Source organism: Erpetoichthys calabaricus, chromosome 5 (genome assembly GCF_900747795.2).
Source record: "Erpetoichthys calabaricus chromosome 5, fErpCal1.3, whole genome shotgun sequence".
In the NCBI taxonomy this organism is placed as follows: Eukaryota; Metazoa; Chordata; class Cladistia; order Polypteriformes; family Polypteridae; genus Erpetoichthys; species Erpetoichthys calabaricus.
The window spans coordinates 108,315,396-108,332,570 of record NC_041398.2 but is presented as its reverse complement, the minus strand read 5'-3'; the positions used below and the strand labels follow the sequence as shown (position 1 = coordinate 108,332,570).

At 34.4% G+C, this 17,175-nt stretch overlaps 1 protein-coding gene across 1 annotated transcript in view; it reads right to left on the bottom strand.

Moving 5' to 3' along the window:
* Positions 1-17,175, bottom strand: part of gabra2a (gamma-aminobutyric acid type A receptor subunit alpha2a) — a 353,372-nt gene that overhangs the window by 80,052 nt on the left and 256,145 nt on the right. The gene's annotated exons all lie outside the window — the stretch shown is intronic.

Here is a 17,175-nt window from a genome sequence, read left to right as displayed (position 1 = left end):
GTTCCTAAACAGGAAGAGGGGGCATTGGAGCAGGACCTGCACTGTCAAACTCATAATCTAGCTATAGTGAATTTTCTTTGATTTTTTTCCCAAAATTATATTAACTTGAAGCACTTCATTAAAATTAGAAAAACAAACATTAAGAAAAAAAACATTTTGCTGTTATTATTCTGTCAGCATTATTTACCTTTGTATTGTTGCACTGCTTGCCGTAATAATTATTCAAAGTTATCTCTGAACCAGAGGAAAGCATATCTTATTCACCAGATGAATGCTATAACAAAGATAAACGTTCAGTTTCACTAACTCAGATGACAGTGATGTAAGCCTTGGGACATTAGACATCTTTATCCCTGATTCTGGTACTAATATATTTATATTGGATATGATTGGAATTAAAAAATTTAAGTTAACAACTGAATCTAAATATATCATCTCAAATGAGTAAAAAATGGCAGTGGATTTACTCATTTTAAACACTCATTATTAATTATTGACAAGTAATGCTATTATGCATCATTTTGAAAGTTTGGTGTATTTGCAGTTTCTCAGCTTTATATAATTCAGTATAACCAAAACAATCAGATAAAGGTTTGTGTCATTATTATTACCAGATAATGAGCATGTAAAGGCTGTCAAAACTATTTATCCTTACACTGTTGTATCCTGCACATACTGTATACAATAATGTGTTTGTCCTGTATTCTGTACCTGCTTAATTTGCTGTCATGAACTGCCAACGTCATGATCTGTCCACAAGGATTTTTATACTTAAAGGTACACTATGCCCCTTATATTTAGGGCGAATAAAATGACTAAGGGTGTGGTAAATTCTTAAAACTCTTTTTTTTTTTTTTTTAAAGATACTGTATGTATGTGTTCATTACTTGAGAGAGCATAGGACTTTGATAAATCTTGAGGAATAGACTGTTCTTGCTAATTCTGGTTTTTAAATTTACTTTATTAAAAGCATATGTAAGATAGAGATGGAATCTCTATGTAAGGCATTCTTGTAGTGGTTGGTGGAGTGTTCCGAGTGATCAAAATATGTACAGTAGATGAAATTTGGCCAGCCAGGACAGAAGGAAACAAACTGTTCACAAGAGCTTGCACACTGCAGCCAAATGAGACAAACAATTGCCATTGAGTTTTCTTGTTTCTCTACTTTCTCACTGATTACGTTAGTGTGTGAATTCTAAGACTCTATACATGAGTCTTAATATACTCCAATCACCTGAGGTTAGAGAGACACTCCCACTTTATAATGTCTCGGAGCATTTAATGCTTGCTAACAGCATGTTCAATATTACCTGTTTTCTAACATTGTGAAATGCAAAATGAAACCAAATTCTTAATGTAATGATCTGGAATTACTTCAATTTTTGGAGTAAATTCAAGAGTCCTATTTGAATGTTTATGTGTTCTTCTGAGGGCTTTCCACTCAGAGAATTCATTTTTGATATTAGTTTTTCATAGTAAGCTTCTGGAAAAAGTTATAATTTTGTTATCATTATTTTGGGACACCATTTTGTTATTATTTTGAATGCCACTGCTTCTTGCACTTACTGTCAGGATTTCCATCATGATTATTATCAGATGGCACTGAGACTGAGCCATGGGTGACATTGCCAGAGAGACCATCTAAAGGTCAGCATGCATCTCTGAAAATAGGGTAAAACAGGTTTAATGTGTAATTCTATATTTGACTAAATCTTTTTCAGTACACAAACCTGATTTTTTTTCTACAACCTTCGATTTTGGACTTGGGTTTTGCATGTATTGAAAGATTAGTTAGACTTTTGGCAACAACTTGGCTTGATTTTTGACATCTTCAGTACTTGGATTTGAGATTATCTAGGAAAGGTTTGGGTGGCATAAATGTTGGCAAGACCAGCAGGGGGGCGTTTTACCCTGTGGTCTCTATTTGGATCCTAATGTCCCAGTGCAGTGATAGAGACACTGTGTTATAAAAATTGGTGCTGTCCTCTGGATGAGAAGTAAAACCGAAATCCTGACTCTCTGTAGTCATAAAAGATCCATGGACATCTTATAAAAGAGTAGGGTGTTTCCCAATGCCCTGGATAAACTGCCCACCATGGCCTTGTCCATTCTGACACCTAATCATGCCCTGTCTCTTATTGGCTAACTATCACTCTCACCCTTTCACCACCTAAAAACTAATAGTGGTGAGCATATTGGTGCAAAAATGGTTGCCATCACATCATCCAGGTGGGTTCTATACATTAGTGGTGGCTGAAGTGGTTCCCCTTTGTCTATGTAAAGCACTTTGAGAACGTTAGAAAAGCACTCCTTAAATGTAATTAACTGTTATTATTATTTGATTAGATCTCATTTCCTGATCCCTTTCAATAAAAACTCCACTCTCTTGTTTCTTGAGTCTGTACAATCAACCTAAATGTTGAGAACACATTTGCTTTGGAAGTCTCTGCACCATCTATAGGTATGTAATGGAATATATTTTGTTATAGAAGAATATGTAAAATGCACATCTATACTCCCACAAATGGTGCACCAGAAATGTAACCAATCATGTAGAGATTTCTATGCCTATGCATGCTGTTAAAAAATAAAAATAAAAATTTTTGACACTTGCCCTGTGACCATTGATTATATACTGTGACAAATAAAATATTGCAATATTGTTCAGAATCTTTTTTTGTAAATCCACTTCTAGTAAGTATTAATTTAACATAATGGAGATTTTTCAAAGAATAACCAGATCATTATAGTTACTTGATCTGGATTATTTACTGTGAAACGATCAAATACTTAAATAGTTACATAAAATTAATGTGACAGCCTTTTATTTAAATATAAAAACTATATTTTAAATGATCATTTTTCCTAGTTTACTCTTTGCAGTAAACACAGTTATATAATTATTTACTACTGTAATTTTACATATCCTGAGGGTCTTGATATTAAAATCTGTAGGAGTTCTTGGGAGTGCCAAGTTAAGCTAAATGTGATTGAATGAACAGGAACATGAGCTTTCCTGATTCCCATGAAATGCTGTTTTGTAATTTTAGTGCTGGCACAGCTCTTCACAAAGCCATTTATGATTGCTTTGTGCAGTCTCCAAGCTACTTCCCCCAGTAGTATAGAGCCATCATTAAGAAAACCTGAAAACCACACTGCAACAAGATCAAGCTGCCATTTAACTTTCTGAAAGTTGAAGTTGGTAATGTTGATGCATTTATTTATAATAGTATATTGATATACATGTTGTACAAATATATATCTATATATCTACAGTATATCTATCTCTCTCTCTCTTATATATATATATATATATATATATACAGAATATATGATTATGGATTAGAATATAGATTAGATTTTTTGCTCTTAATTTCAGAAGACACTGTGGCATCTGTTTGACTTGACATTATATGTATATGTTCAGTGCCCTTCATGATGTTTGGGACAAAGACATATTTTCCCTTGATTTAACCCATTGTCTGCAGTTAAGAATTACAACCAAACAATTCAGATATGTTTAAAGAGCACACTACAGACTTTAATTTAAGGGAATTTGCATACATTTTGGTTACACCATGTACAAATAAGAACACTTTTTCTACATGGTCCCCTCATTTCCAGGCACCATCACATTTGGGACAATTGGCGTCACAGGTGTTTGTCATTACTCTGGTGTGTTTCATTGCTTCATTAGTACAGCCATAAGATCACTAGGCTACAGAGTCTGTAGTTGCCATTGATCAACGTAAGGACAAGAGCTGTGCCAATGAAAGTCAAAGAAATCATTATAAGGCTGTAAAACAAGAATAAAACCATTAGAGACATCGGCAAAACCTTAGGATAACCTAAATCAACTGTCTGGAGTATCATTAAGAAGAAAGAACACAGTTTTGAGCACAGAAATTTCAAAGGGACTGGTAGGTCAAAGAAAACCTCCACTGCTAATGACAGAATGGTAAAGAAAAAGCCCCAGATGTCTGTCCAATAGATCAGAAACAGAGAAAACCACTAGCTAGCCACAAAACAGCATGGTCAGATTACAGTTTGCAAAAAGAACTTAAAAGAGCCTGCAGAATTCTGGAAAAAGGTCTTGTGGGCAGATGAGACAAAGATTAGCCTGTATCAGAATGAAGGTAAAAGCAAAGTGTGGAGATGAAAAGGAACTGCTGAAGATCCAAAGCATACCACCTCATCTGTTAAATATGATGGTGGGTGTTATGGCTTAGACATGTACTGCTGTCAAATGTACTGACACACTTATTTTTCATTGATGATGTAACTGCTGATGGCAGTCACACAATGAATTCTGAGTTGTACAGAAACATCTTATCTGCTCAAGTTCCAGTAAATGCCTCCAGACTCATTGGATAACACTTAATCCCATAATAAGATAATGATCCCAAAATACTGCTAGGGCAACAGAGGAGTTTTTCAAAGCTATAAAACAGAAAATTCTTGAATGGCCAAATCAGTCACAAAATGTAAATCCAGTTGAGCATGCTTTCCATATGCAAAAGAGAAAACCTAGGGGGACAAAGCCCTGAAACTAACAGGAACTGAAGATGGCTTTTAGAGGCTTGGCAGAGCATCACTAGAGAAAATCCTCAGTACCTGGTGATGTCTATGAGTCACAGACTCCAAGCATCCATTGCATGAAAGAGATATGCAACAAAGTAATAAATATTACTGCTTTAATGTACCTACCAATGCTAAGTTCCAGACATTATGGTGCCCAGAAATGGCGGGACCATGTAGAAATACTTTTGTCATTTCTACATGGTATGACCAAAATGTGTGCAAATACCCATAAATAAATCACACCAGAATTGTTTGATTTGTAATTTTAAACTGTGGAGCAGAGAGGTAAATCAAGGAAAAATGTGCCCATGGCCCAAACATTATTGAGGTTACTGTTTATAAGGTCGTCATTTAATAAAATATACTGTACAATCAGAACTGTAGTGTATGTAAAACTGCATACCAGTCAAGTCTATATTGCTATTAAAATATTTTACCTGCCCTTTTTCAGAAGTTCACTTCACCCTCGGTACATTTTTAGTACACTTGAGCCTATTTACAGTATTTTGTGACTTCAATGTAATTTGCCGTAAAGTTGACCCTTCACTTGGGACCGAATACACAAAAGGCTTCAGCCAAAAATTAATTTCTGTAGCCTAGGTGGCTATCAGCATTGTTTGGCATAATGCTGATAAAACAACTACAGTATATCTGGCTTGCATGTTGAACCCTGTCACAATACATCGAGATTTATTTGGTAGCTTTGGAGTATTAGTCTTCTAATTTTTTTTTACCTTAAATGGATAGAGTAGTAACTTGAGGCTTTCTCAACATATATCTGCATTGAGAAGTTGAAGCTTAAGTCTACTAGGGTTTAACAAGTGGCATTTAAAACATAATCATACTCTAACACACCAGTACAATAAAAAATATATGGACTAAACATTAGAAGTTGCTTCAGGAGCACTTACAGTAGAATTTAATTTTCACCTGTCATCTTCAGGATGGGCTGTAAGGAGGATTACAGGCTATGCAAGGTTAGTAGGTGAGCTGGGATTTGAAGTTAAAAAAAAAGAAAAATCTTTATATTCCTTAACCCTTAGCTTTTTCACAGAAAAAAATGTGCTTAATTTTAACAGTTTTATAAAGTGTTGCTTCATTATAATTTAAATGTACTTTAGAACAAAAGAACCTATTGTACTCTAAGTATTATCTAAAATAGTGCTTCCACATTGCCTGACATCACGTACAAATTAGTGTGAACATTTTCATAAAATATTATGCAGAACTGTTAAATGTTCTCTTTATGTGAAATTGTATATGTCTTTTTCAGATTTGAATACAAGCAATACCAATCTAGTAAAATCATATTACATTATTTTAAAATTGATAAAAACAACAGAAAAGGCTGCACACTTCTAAAAGATTTAATTTACAAAGAAACAATTATTTATTTCTTCTTATTTATAAACTTTAAATAGAAGCTGAACGAAGGTGAGCTTGATAGATTGGAACATAGTAATAAGCTCCTAAAATACTTAATGGCTTCAAATTGTGTCACTCACTACATACCAAAGGCTGAGAACTATTCCTCCAGCTGTACCGTTCTAATTTTCAGTGTTCCAGTTAGGAATAGTTCTATCAATCATGCCAAATAACACACAGAGAACTTGTCAGAGTTAATAATGCAAATGGCCAGGGAAAAGGTTAATGTAAATAGCCATGCCTTGCCTACTTCCTGCACATTTACATATTAATTAACATCCAGACTAACTGACTTTTTTTTTCTTATGAAAAAGATAGTTGATGGATACAATAAAAGCTCAAATAAATCTCGATTTAATTTTACAAATGTTTTCCTAGCATGAGAAGTCTCTGGTGTGAAATACAGATTTTATATTTAGAGGTTGTTTGTAGTTTATATTGTACAAGATCAGTATGCTTTAGCTTGGGAGCATTGCAAAAAGGTCTTACAAGCGAAATGAATTTCAACAAGCTTAATGAAAATTTGTATCATGGTTTATTCTTTTATTTTCAGTAGCTATTAAAACAGGCACTCCATGTGAAAAATTCAAATGAACAATAATTTAATGTGATTCGCAATTCTTGTTTCCTTAAACATTCAGTGCAGATTTTTCACCCCAATCCTCAGGAATGTCAGAAAACATTATATTCTGCTTTGCCCCAGTTCTGCTTAAAAGAGCACAACATAATGATCACCGGCTGGTTTATTACCAATTTTTTGTTAAGAAAATATTTCATTTAGAGATATTTTTGCACCTACATTAACCTCACAACATTCAATAAATAATGCATACCCTTACAAATGAATTTTGTATAAATTGTACTCAATTTTCATATTATTTTAGCTTTCATTCTTTTTTTAAATAAAACTGCATTTAGAACAATGACTACAGTAGAAACAAAAATAGCTCATTTAAAAGACTTTTGGATGACCTTAAATGCTTTCTTATGTTTTAACCATCATAGTGCAGATGAGTGTTTCTGAATGTATGACTAAGTACTCAGTGAAAGTAAATGTATTTAAATGTATTCAACCTTCTGTTTTTTTCTGCTTTTCAGAGGTAAAAATAAGAAAGGTTTACTGCAGCTCTAATAAAAGCTGCTTACAGAAAACTGTTTTTATCCAATGCTTACTGTTTAAGAAACTGACCCTTGAACTTATTTTAATCCATAACACTGCTCCAAGGGTCCGAGTTTGATTTCTAGCCCAGAAACTCTTTATATGAAGTCTGAATACTTTCTCTGTATTTTGTCTGGGTGCTGCCATTTTCTTCCTAATCTCCAAGAGGTTTTTATAAGCCTGTCCAAGTGTTATGATTGAGTATTTGTGTGTTCGAGAGAATGCTCTGTGACAGACTAACATCTAGTTCAGAGCTGGTTCCTGCCATATACAAATGTTACTGGTATGGACTTCTGATCTTCATGTCCTTATATATATATATATATACTTTTTGAAATGTTGGTTGATCTCAAGGCCAGATTTTAAGGACATCATAGGTTCCTGGGTAATTTAACTTCATAACCTAGAGATGATCACACTTTTACCAATACAGCATGCAGACACTGGGCTTTTTAATTTAACATGGTATTTCTCACTCTTGATTACAGTGTGGGACTCGATTGTATCATCAAAGGGGAGTCTGGATCCACCTTAGTCATTTCAGTGACACATGGATAGTTGATCGTTTCATTAACTGGGGTGGGGTCCACCTTGATCATTTAGGCCCAGAGATAATCTGTTGCTTCATCAAGCAGATTAGTAAAAAGGCCCCTTACCGTCATGGGCCCCTTGGCATGCACTCTAAATTGCAATGCAAAACATGTGCCCTGACGTAACACTTATGCAATTATCTATAACATCAGCCCAACATCCACCACCACATGTGGCACTCTTCAATTATTCCACTTAATGCTCACATTTAAGAAGATTGAAAAGCTAAAACACATCTATAACAGTATAGATGTAATTTAGAATTATCTTTCCTTCTTTTTTTTTTTTTTGCAGAAACAATGGCACAGTCCTTTTTTAATTTTATATATATGTGTGTGTGTGCATATACATTTAATTATATATAAAGATTTATATATATATATATATATATGGAAGAGAAGGTCTGTGATACGGTTTGCATATTTGCAGCTGGAGATCCACAAAGGGAGAAAAAATTAATCACGTATCATAAAGTAGTTTTTATTCCTGAGCTTTCAACCCCTGCCAGGGGTCTTCTTCAGAGCATAATGCTTAGACTTACAAGAATCAAAGGCAATATATAGCAAAACATTACTTGGTTGGGGAAGGTGGGGTCAGGTATTGGGTGTAAAGTCTTGTGTATTATGAATATGTTCTTCTTAAGTTTGCATATGCTGGATTTATGTCCAAGTGTCTGTTGATGGCGTTCTCATTTGATAACCAGGATTCGGCCAGCTCTCTGGCATTTTTAGTACTGGCCTTGAATTTTACTTGTACATTGTCCCAGTTAAATGTATGTCCTGTTGATTTAGTATGCGTATAGATCAGTGATCGCGAGTCCTTTCTTCTGATGGCGTTGCGATGTTCCTGTATACTTGTTGCGATTCTTTTTGAAGTTTGTCCTATGTATAATGCTGAGCAAGAACTGCATGGAATGCTATAAACTGCGTTTCGTGTTTCTGCTGTCGATTTCTTGTTTTTAGCATTAAAGGGGACCATGCACAAATTGTTTGTGGGTTTGTGTGCTATTCTGACGCCTGACTTGGCCAGGATGCGCGCTGTACCTTCAGACACCTTGTGGTGATAAGGGAGTGAGTGCCAGGTGGGGTGGGGGTTCTGATTCATGTCGATTGTTTGCTGAGTTTTTTGGCGTCTTCTGTGTAAGCTCAGATTAATGAATGTTTTTGAGTATCTGTTTGAAGTGAAATGATGAAAGAGATAGCGTCTCTCATTCATTTTTGTTTCCTTAATACGAAGGAACAGAGCAATACCACACAAAAACAAGCAAATGTTAATAATCAGTTGCTAAGGTTCCAGAGTTAGGAAAGAACTTTTGTTGCATTACTGGAGATAAATAATTATCTATCTATCTATCTATCTATCTATCTATCTATCTATCTATCTATCTATCTATCTATCTATCTATCTATCTATCTATCTATCTATCTATCTATCTATCCATCCATCCTTTGGGCTTATGCTAATTACTAGAATTAATTTCAATAAAAACACCTACAACATAAAAGAAGACTATTTATATATAAAGTAATGAGACTATGAATATACTGCGCTGATCACAACATGCCATGGAGAAGTCCAACTGATTTAATACCCTTCAACTTTATTATTGTTTGCAAATCTTCCACTTAAACCAGCTGTACGCACATCTGTAACATTCACAAGTTTCCAAACTATATTTATGATGGCGTTGACATAAAACATATTAAAAGTACAAATTAAAAGTCTATTTAATAAAGATATATGGTCACAAGTGCCATTGTTGGGCATGACACAGGTTCACAGTCATAATGCTAATAATTTTCAGGAGTGCTTGATGGTATGGTTTAGTATGAGTAAATCATATTTAACTGCTGTGCTGAAAAACTAGCAGCTACTAATATAATCTCAAAATTAAACATGGAATGACACATGAAAGCTTGTCCTAACCTCTTAATACAGTAAGAGCTTCAGTAGTGCTAATTGTGTTGCAAAGACAGCCTCTGCATATAAATAATAACTAATTATACAAATAACCACAGATAACTTATGCTGTTAATAAAGCAACCACCTCTTCATTTTTTTGTTCTATGTAGACAACCGCGGGAATAGAACATTATTTCTGCACTTTTCTGCATGTTTTGTATACTTATTTTATGTGTAGCTAGGTTTCTTGATAAAGCATGGTTTAATACCCATAAATAGGTTGCATCTTTTCAGCCATTATTATAACATTATCCAGAACATTTCATTATAACAGAAAATAATTTGTAATTGCTTGAATAATTTTATTAAAAAAACACCATTCAAACAAAAGTATCCTCTACAATGCATACTACTACTAGTTAATTTTTTGTGCTTATTGCATTTCTGATGCAAATATGATTTGTTTTATTTCAATACTATAAAACCCTAGGGTTATCAAATGACAACGTTTGAAGAGTTTTCTGCTGCTTTAAATATGACAAGCTTCAAAGAATGCAAAATTTTTTTTTTGTTATAGCTCTGTTACTTATTCATATAGTGCATGTTAGACTGCAATTAATGTGCAAATTTGTAAGCTTTACCCTTGATAGAAAGTAAAGGAACCTTTGGGATGAGCAGAGTGCAGCTCTGACTAATGAAAGAAGATAATGATTAATTGCAAACATAGTCACTGTGTGAAAGATAAATGTGTAATTTTCACAAAAATTAAGACTCACAACATTAACCTTTCTAATCCAGTGTACAGCATAATATCATTAAATATAGGCTACAAAAAATCATTTAGAAATTTTCTAGAAATTGTGTCTTCTGTCAAGAGAAAACAATACAAGGTTCACTGTGGGAATTTTATATGTCAACATCCTCACATCTAGCTCTTTTAATCATAATATTTAATTAATTTTACATCCCTACATGACACAGCTCATTTCTTGATTATAAAACACCTTGGCCAGATTTGTAGCTTAAAAGACACAACCCTCATAACTCTGTAAAAGTAATTTTGCCTAATGTTCAAGTTTCAGTCCTGCCTATGAGTTGAGCCAACATCTGGATACTTTTTTATTCATTTAAAGTCACAGGTAAACAAGGATGAATGTAAGCAAAACCAACTCTTTCCAGCAAAAGAGTTGTTGGAATTCATGTCAAAAAATGTTAAAAACACAACCCACAAATGATTACTTTTTACTTTACAGAGCAACTGTCTAAGAGAATCTTCCATATGCACACAAATACAGTCAAGTTATCTTGTATAAGTTCAAATTAAAAAAAACCAGGAAAAATAATAATTTATTCCCTTTAAAGCCAACTAAAAATACAATGAGAAATCACTTTTCTGGACGTAATCAAATTCTTTTGCAGTCTGCATCACTATCAAAAACTAGACTAATAAAAGACAGTCATAACACATTGTAAATTGCTCTCATGTAGTTTGCTAAATAAGTTTGCAACAAAGCATACTCATAAAGTAAAACAAATCATTTCCTTCCTATTCTTGACTCTCTTTCACCTCTTCGCTTCATCAGCCTTTCTCTACTTGATTGGTATTGTTCTCCTTTTTTCACTTTTTTGCTGGCTCCCATTCCCCACATTTGTTATTTCTGTTTTTCATGTTTTCTGTATTACAGTGAATAAACAAGCCAGAATGTGAGCTCCTAAAGCAGCTTACACCTTTTAGTGTTCCCTCCCAAATCCCAATGAGTTTAGCTGCATCACCATCATCATCATCATACTAATAATAATAATAATAAAAATAAATACAATTCTCACATACTAAAGAAATACTAGGAACCATAACCTAAATAAACTCCATTTAACTCTCTTCCTTCATGACACTATCTTTTCAAATGTTTAAAATAATTTATTTTTCACAAACCACTCTTTAATAGGACTTTTAATCTGATCATGAGTTAACACTTTAATATTAATTGATATTTTGTAGTTTCTATACTGATTCTAAATAAATAGTAGGTATGTAAATTGAAAATAAATGTAAAATATTCATTATTTCCAGTGTATATTGTCATAAAAAGATGGCCAAATTTTCAAAACACAGTTATCATTTTAAATATGGAGCAAACTTTTGGTTTCGTTTTTGATAAATATCTAAAAAAATCCTAAAATGTTAGATTATGCTGTAACAAACTAGACTAATCAGATATATTTCATGTTGGCCAAAATTCAGAATCAAAGAAGTAATAGTATTTTCGTCTAAAGCTAGGTTTACTTATACCTAAGGATTCTGGATCTGATCTTGGTTTGCTTCAAGAAAGTATTAGTGTTTGTGATGCCAATGGTTTATCATGGGTGCCACCATTTTGTGGTGTGATTATTGTACCATTACTTGGGAAACGGCCTAAAATTTAGTGACTGTGACATCATTGGGTTGTGGGTACACAGGTCATGAAAAACACATCCTATCCATTCAAGTTTGTGGAAAATTAAAAAAAGAATATCTTGTGTTATTAGTTAGTGCTCCTGCTACACAACTTCTGATGTAAGTATTGTCGACTACAATTTAGGTTTTTTGATTTTGGTTTGACAGTAGTGTTTAATTGATCTCCAAGTTACAATTTTTTTGTTTGATTTTCTTGCTCACATCGCTTCTTCTGATCCTTTTTTTATTCTCTGTGACCCTCTGTGTTAGAATAGCCTGAATCATTATGTCTGTGAGATAACCATACTTTTACAGTATGTGATATATACATACAGTATATATATATATATATATATATATATATATATATATATATATATATATATATATATATATTGTCACACACGTGCGATTAGGAGGCAGTCAAAGAGCCTAAAGGTGAGTGAAATATCACGAGATATGGGTGTCACATGGTGCTTACCTAAATCTCTTCTCTTTACAGAAAACCAGAGGAAAAATAATTGCCCCTCTTCCGGGTTCAAGATGGCTGCCGATTACATCACTTCCAGCCATCTCCACTAACCTCACTTCCGACTCTGCAATATCACATCACTTCCGTATCCTCCTGATGATGTTATTTCCGGTTCCTGTTTTGATGCCAACCATTTCCTTTTCCCATAATCCTTTCTGTATTTAAACAACCATCAAACTGTCATTTGTTCTGAATTTAAAAGACTTGTGATCATTTCTTCATTTTGATATTGTCTTAGGGCAATATACAGGACGGTCCCCAAACCTTTTTTTATGTCTTTTTGGACTTATTTTTGAAAAAAACTTTACTATATATATTTATATATATATATATATATATATATATATATATATATATATATATATATATATATATATGTATTCATTTTTATTAGGGCAGATTTTACTTTGCTATACACATTTGTTTGACTATTCTTTTAATTCTCTCTCAGAATCACTGAGTTTATGATTAACAAAATGTCAACAGTATAAGCTGAATTTTGAAGAAATTACAAGCATCTACTGTATGTTGAGCAATTTCACTGACAGGTTGTAGGACATAGAATTGAAAAATCTGCCCTGCAAGACTTAGTTATTACTTTTATCAAAACACAGACTTTTTAAAAACATACTGTTCAAGAAGACACTGCATTACTACATAACCAAGAATTTTTAAAATGAAACACTGGAACAAGTACTCTTAATCAAGACAGATGATGATAAACATTTCTGCAAGTTTTTATGTGGGCTTCCCCATGGCCTGGTCCACTCACTTGTGTCCTCAACAATGATGATACTGAGAGATGGATCACCCTTATAATTTTCATATACTTCATATACTGATATACTTCATATTCTCTTTTTTAAACCAGAACAGTACATCTCTAAATACTTCTCATCTGCATTCTGCCTATAACAGTAACATCCACAAGTTCTTTCATGTATACTGGTCAATTATAAAGGGACGAATGAAATGTTTCAAAAGTCAAATAATCAGACATCCAGCAATAAGCTACCTATACTTGAAAGCAAAACCCAATACAAAATTTTAAAATCAATGTGGGAATGGGATGATACTGTGGTACAAAAGACATTGTGGTCTCTCTTATGACTTACTTTAATGTGTGTGATTGAAGGGGGGGTCTTGTGACGGATAAAAATAATAAAAAAATTGACGAGACTTTGTGCCAACAGATTTAACCACGCCCGGGGCCAGAAATAAAAGACAAAGAGTAGATGACAAAGTGGAACATTGTAAAGAATTCAAAAACGTTGGCACGATACACATGCAGAGCAGGTTAGAGATAATGGAAGTACAAAAATTCGAAAGTCTCAGAAAAATGATAGTAAAGATCACATTAGTGCAAACAAACGTAAATTATTACTCAGTGAAATAACGGAACAGTGAAAGAGATTGAATATATTGTTCGGATTTAAACTTTAATTTGGAGACTTGTAGATTGTCTAATTTGTGTTGCCATCAGGGAAAAGTAGTGTTTCTTCCCAAAGAAGAGCCGTATCTGCGAGAATTAAAAGATTTGTTGTTTGGTGAAAGTAAAATTCCGCAAGAGAAAATTTTAAGCCCCACGAGACAAGACTTTATGCAAAGAGATTTGGAAAAATCCTGCCCACAACTAAAACATTTACAACCACACACACGGTTCAATCATTTCTCATTTGTGTGAATGCTATTGTCAGACACAGTTTGTGTAGAGAGAAAGAAACGATACTCACTCACTGGCAGTTATATGTTGCGTTGTCACAATGTAATTCCAAACGGAATCAAAATTCAATGTTATATTGACAAAAAGGTAAAAGCGATCGAATATATGGATATAGGTGATATGACAGAAGTATGTAGATATTGTTTGGCTTTAAACTTTAAGTTGGAGATTTGTAGATCGTCTAATTCGTGTTGCCATCAAGGAAAAGTAGTGTTGCTTCCCAAAGAAGAGGCCTATCCGCGAGAATTAAAAGTTTTGTTGTTTGGTGAAAGTGAAATCCCCATACGCATGTGGCAGAGACGTGGAGTTGCTGCTGTGTAGTGCAGGCAGGGAGGTTGGCGAGTGAAGCGAGCAGGGGGAGAAGCCCCCTAATAAGGAAAAAAAAAGAAAGAAAAAAGAAAACTCATAAAAAGTGATAGCTGTCTACTCAGCTAAAGGAGTATTCTGGAAACCTATGAAGGGTGAGTTGCATCTACAAGAGGTATGCAATAAAAACTCTATTTAGAATATAACGCTCATTAGTGAGCTGCACAATTACAATTGAAAAATAACGTGGAGGAAGGTAATAAAATTCTTATGACAGTTTGATGTGAATAATACCAGTGATGAACACTGCATTGCAAATAGTTCCCCGTTGGCATAGTATAGCCACCAACCATAAAAAAAAAAAATCAAAATGAGGGCGCCAATTGCCTTATTTATATACACCACATACAAATGTTTTGCCATTTATGTGTTTGTTTTTAAGAAAAATGTTTCAAATTAAAAAAATCTTACAATGTTTGTTTGAAATATATTTTGGAATTTTTAATCATTACTTGCAAAGGAAGGAATAGTCAGATTAATGGTAAAGAGATGTCCACTTAACAATACCCTATCCATCTTCAGTCTATTGCACTTAAAAGACATTAATATTGCATTAATATCTGTAGAGTGAGCACTGATGTTAATTTTGTTATTTATTAAATTGGACTTTGAAGCACAGATGTGTTGACAACAAAAGAGTATGAAGAGCACTGCGTGACTGCCAACACCAGATTTTTTGTAGTGTAATAATACTAGCGATCAGGAGCTAACCAACCTCAATTTGCAGTCAAGCAATAAATGAGTAATCTAATGGTTTGTTTAAATCCTATTTTACATTTTAAGGTAAATGGCAGAAATTCAAGATACTCCACACAGCAGGAAAAAGCCACATTATGAAACCAAGCCCTAGTGATTGTCTTGAACAGGGGAGGCTTGCGTATTTGACTTAAAAAAATGTCACTACCTATCTCATTAAAGTAACAAAGGATATGGCTTGCTTGGAGATTAGCAAAAAATCAGACTAAAAGTTTGTGTCACTATTATGTTATTATTACTTGAACGTTTTATAGTATACAACAAAAATTTTATTTACTAATATATGCAATAAAAATGTTCATATGACTTATTTTAGTATTGCATTTTTGTTCTTTCCATGTGTCACTTTTACCGGCTTGTTGAATTTATTAGCTGTGGACCTTTTAATTTGGTTTTTACTGCTTTAAACTGCTCTTCCAAGCAGCTCTTTGGTTCTGTCAGGATACCAATAACACTTCCACACTATCTCTCTTTAACTGGTAAAGTTCATTACTACTTTCATGTTGAATATTAATATATCTAGTAATTTATTTATGCACATCTATGCACTTGAATGCCTGGGTGAAAAATGTCACTTCCGTAATTACTTACATCAACTTTTTCAACACAATTTGAGGTAACTAATTATAACAGAATACATAGCTGATGCAGTATGACACTTTGCCATACTTGGTGTTCATCTTAACCAAGATGAAAATCTGACCTGATAGAAAGAGGTGTTTGGCAAGAAAACAAAATAACCTTTAAATTTTTCTGCTTTAATGGGCATATTTTTCATAATAATCCAAGGTGTCTTGGCTTTTTTCCATGGCTTTCTCAAACACCAGGTAACAATATTATACAGTAGTTTTAGGACAGCTTAAAAAGGTGGCTGATACTACATTTACATTATGAGGTCTCGATACCCAAATCGGAACTGGTGAAGAAATCCAATATGATGTCTGTGCTGTTTACAGTACATATAGAAGTGGCCTAAGTATTGATATATACTGTGGCACCCGGACGGGGCTCATACCTGGCAGGGATGCCCAGGAAGAAAGGAGGAGGGCTCATTCCTCCTCCAGACCACGAGGGGGCGTCCGCTCTGGTTGTATTGGTGGCCACGGGTACAGGGCTTGGAAGACCAACCCTGTAGGGGCCCGTGGTCACCGCCAGGGGGCGTCCCCCTGCCTAAAGGACCCTGGACCCCAGTACTTCTGCCACACCAGAAAGTGCTGGGGGGAAGAAGAGAGGGAACACCCGGAGTGCTTCCGGGAGGACAGCCAGCACTTCCGCCACACTGGGGCGTGTCCGCGGGATTACCGGTGCACACCTGGAACACATCTGGGTATGGATAAAAGGGGCTGCCTCCCTTCATTCGAGGCTGGAGTCGGGTGGAAGCAGGACAACGTGCAAGAAAGAGAGAAGGAGGCGGTCTGAAGAGGCAGAGTGGTTGGCCTGGACTTTGGGGAAGATTGGGGTTTGTGGCACAATACTTGTAAATATTAGTTGTATAAATAAACGTATGGTGGTGATATTAATATGTTTGCCTGTCTGCGTCCGGGTCAAGTGCCACAATACATTCGGCCAAAGTAAAATATTTGCCCCGTGCATATGTTGTAATGTAGTAACGCAGACATAAACATGGATTCACCACTTTTTTTTCGTGCTGATGCTGGTCAGTTTTCTACATTTAAGAGAGAAAGCTCATTTTATGAATATGTTCA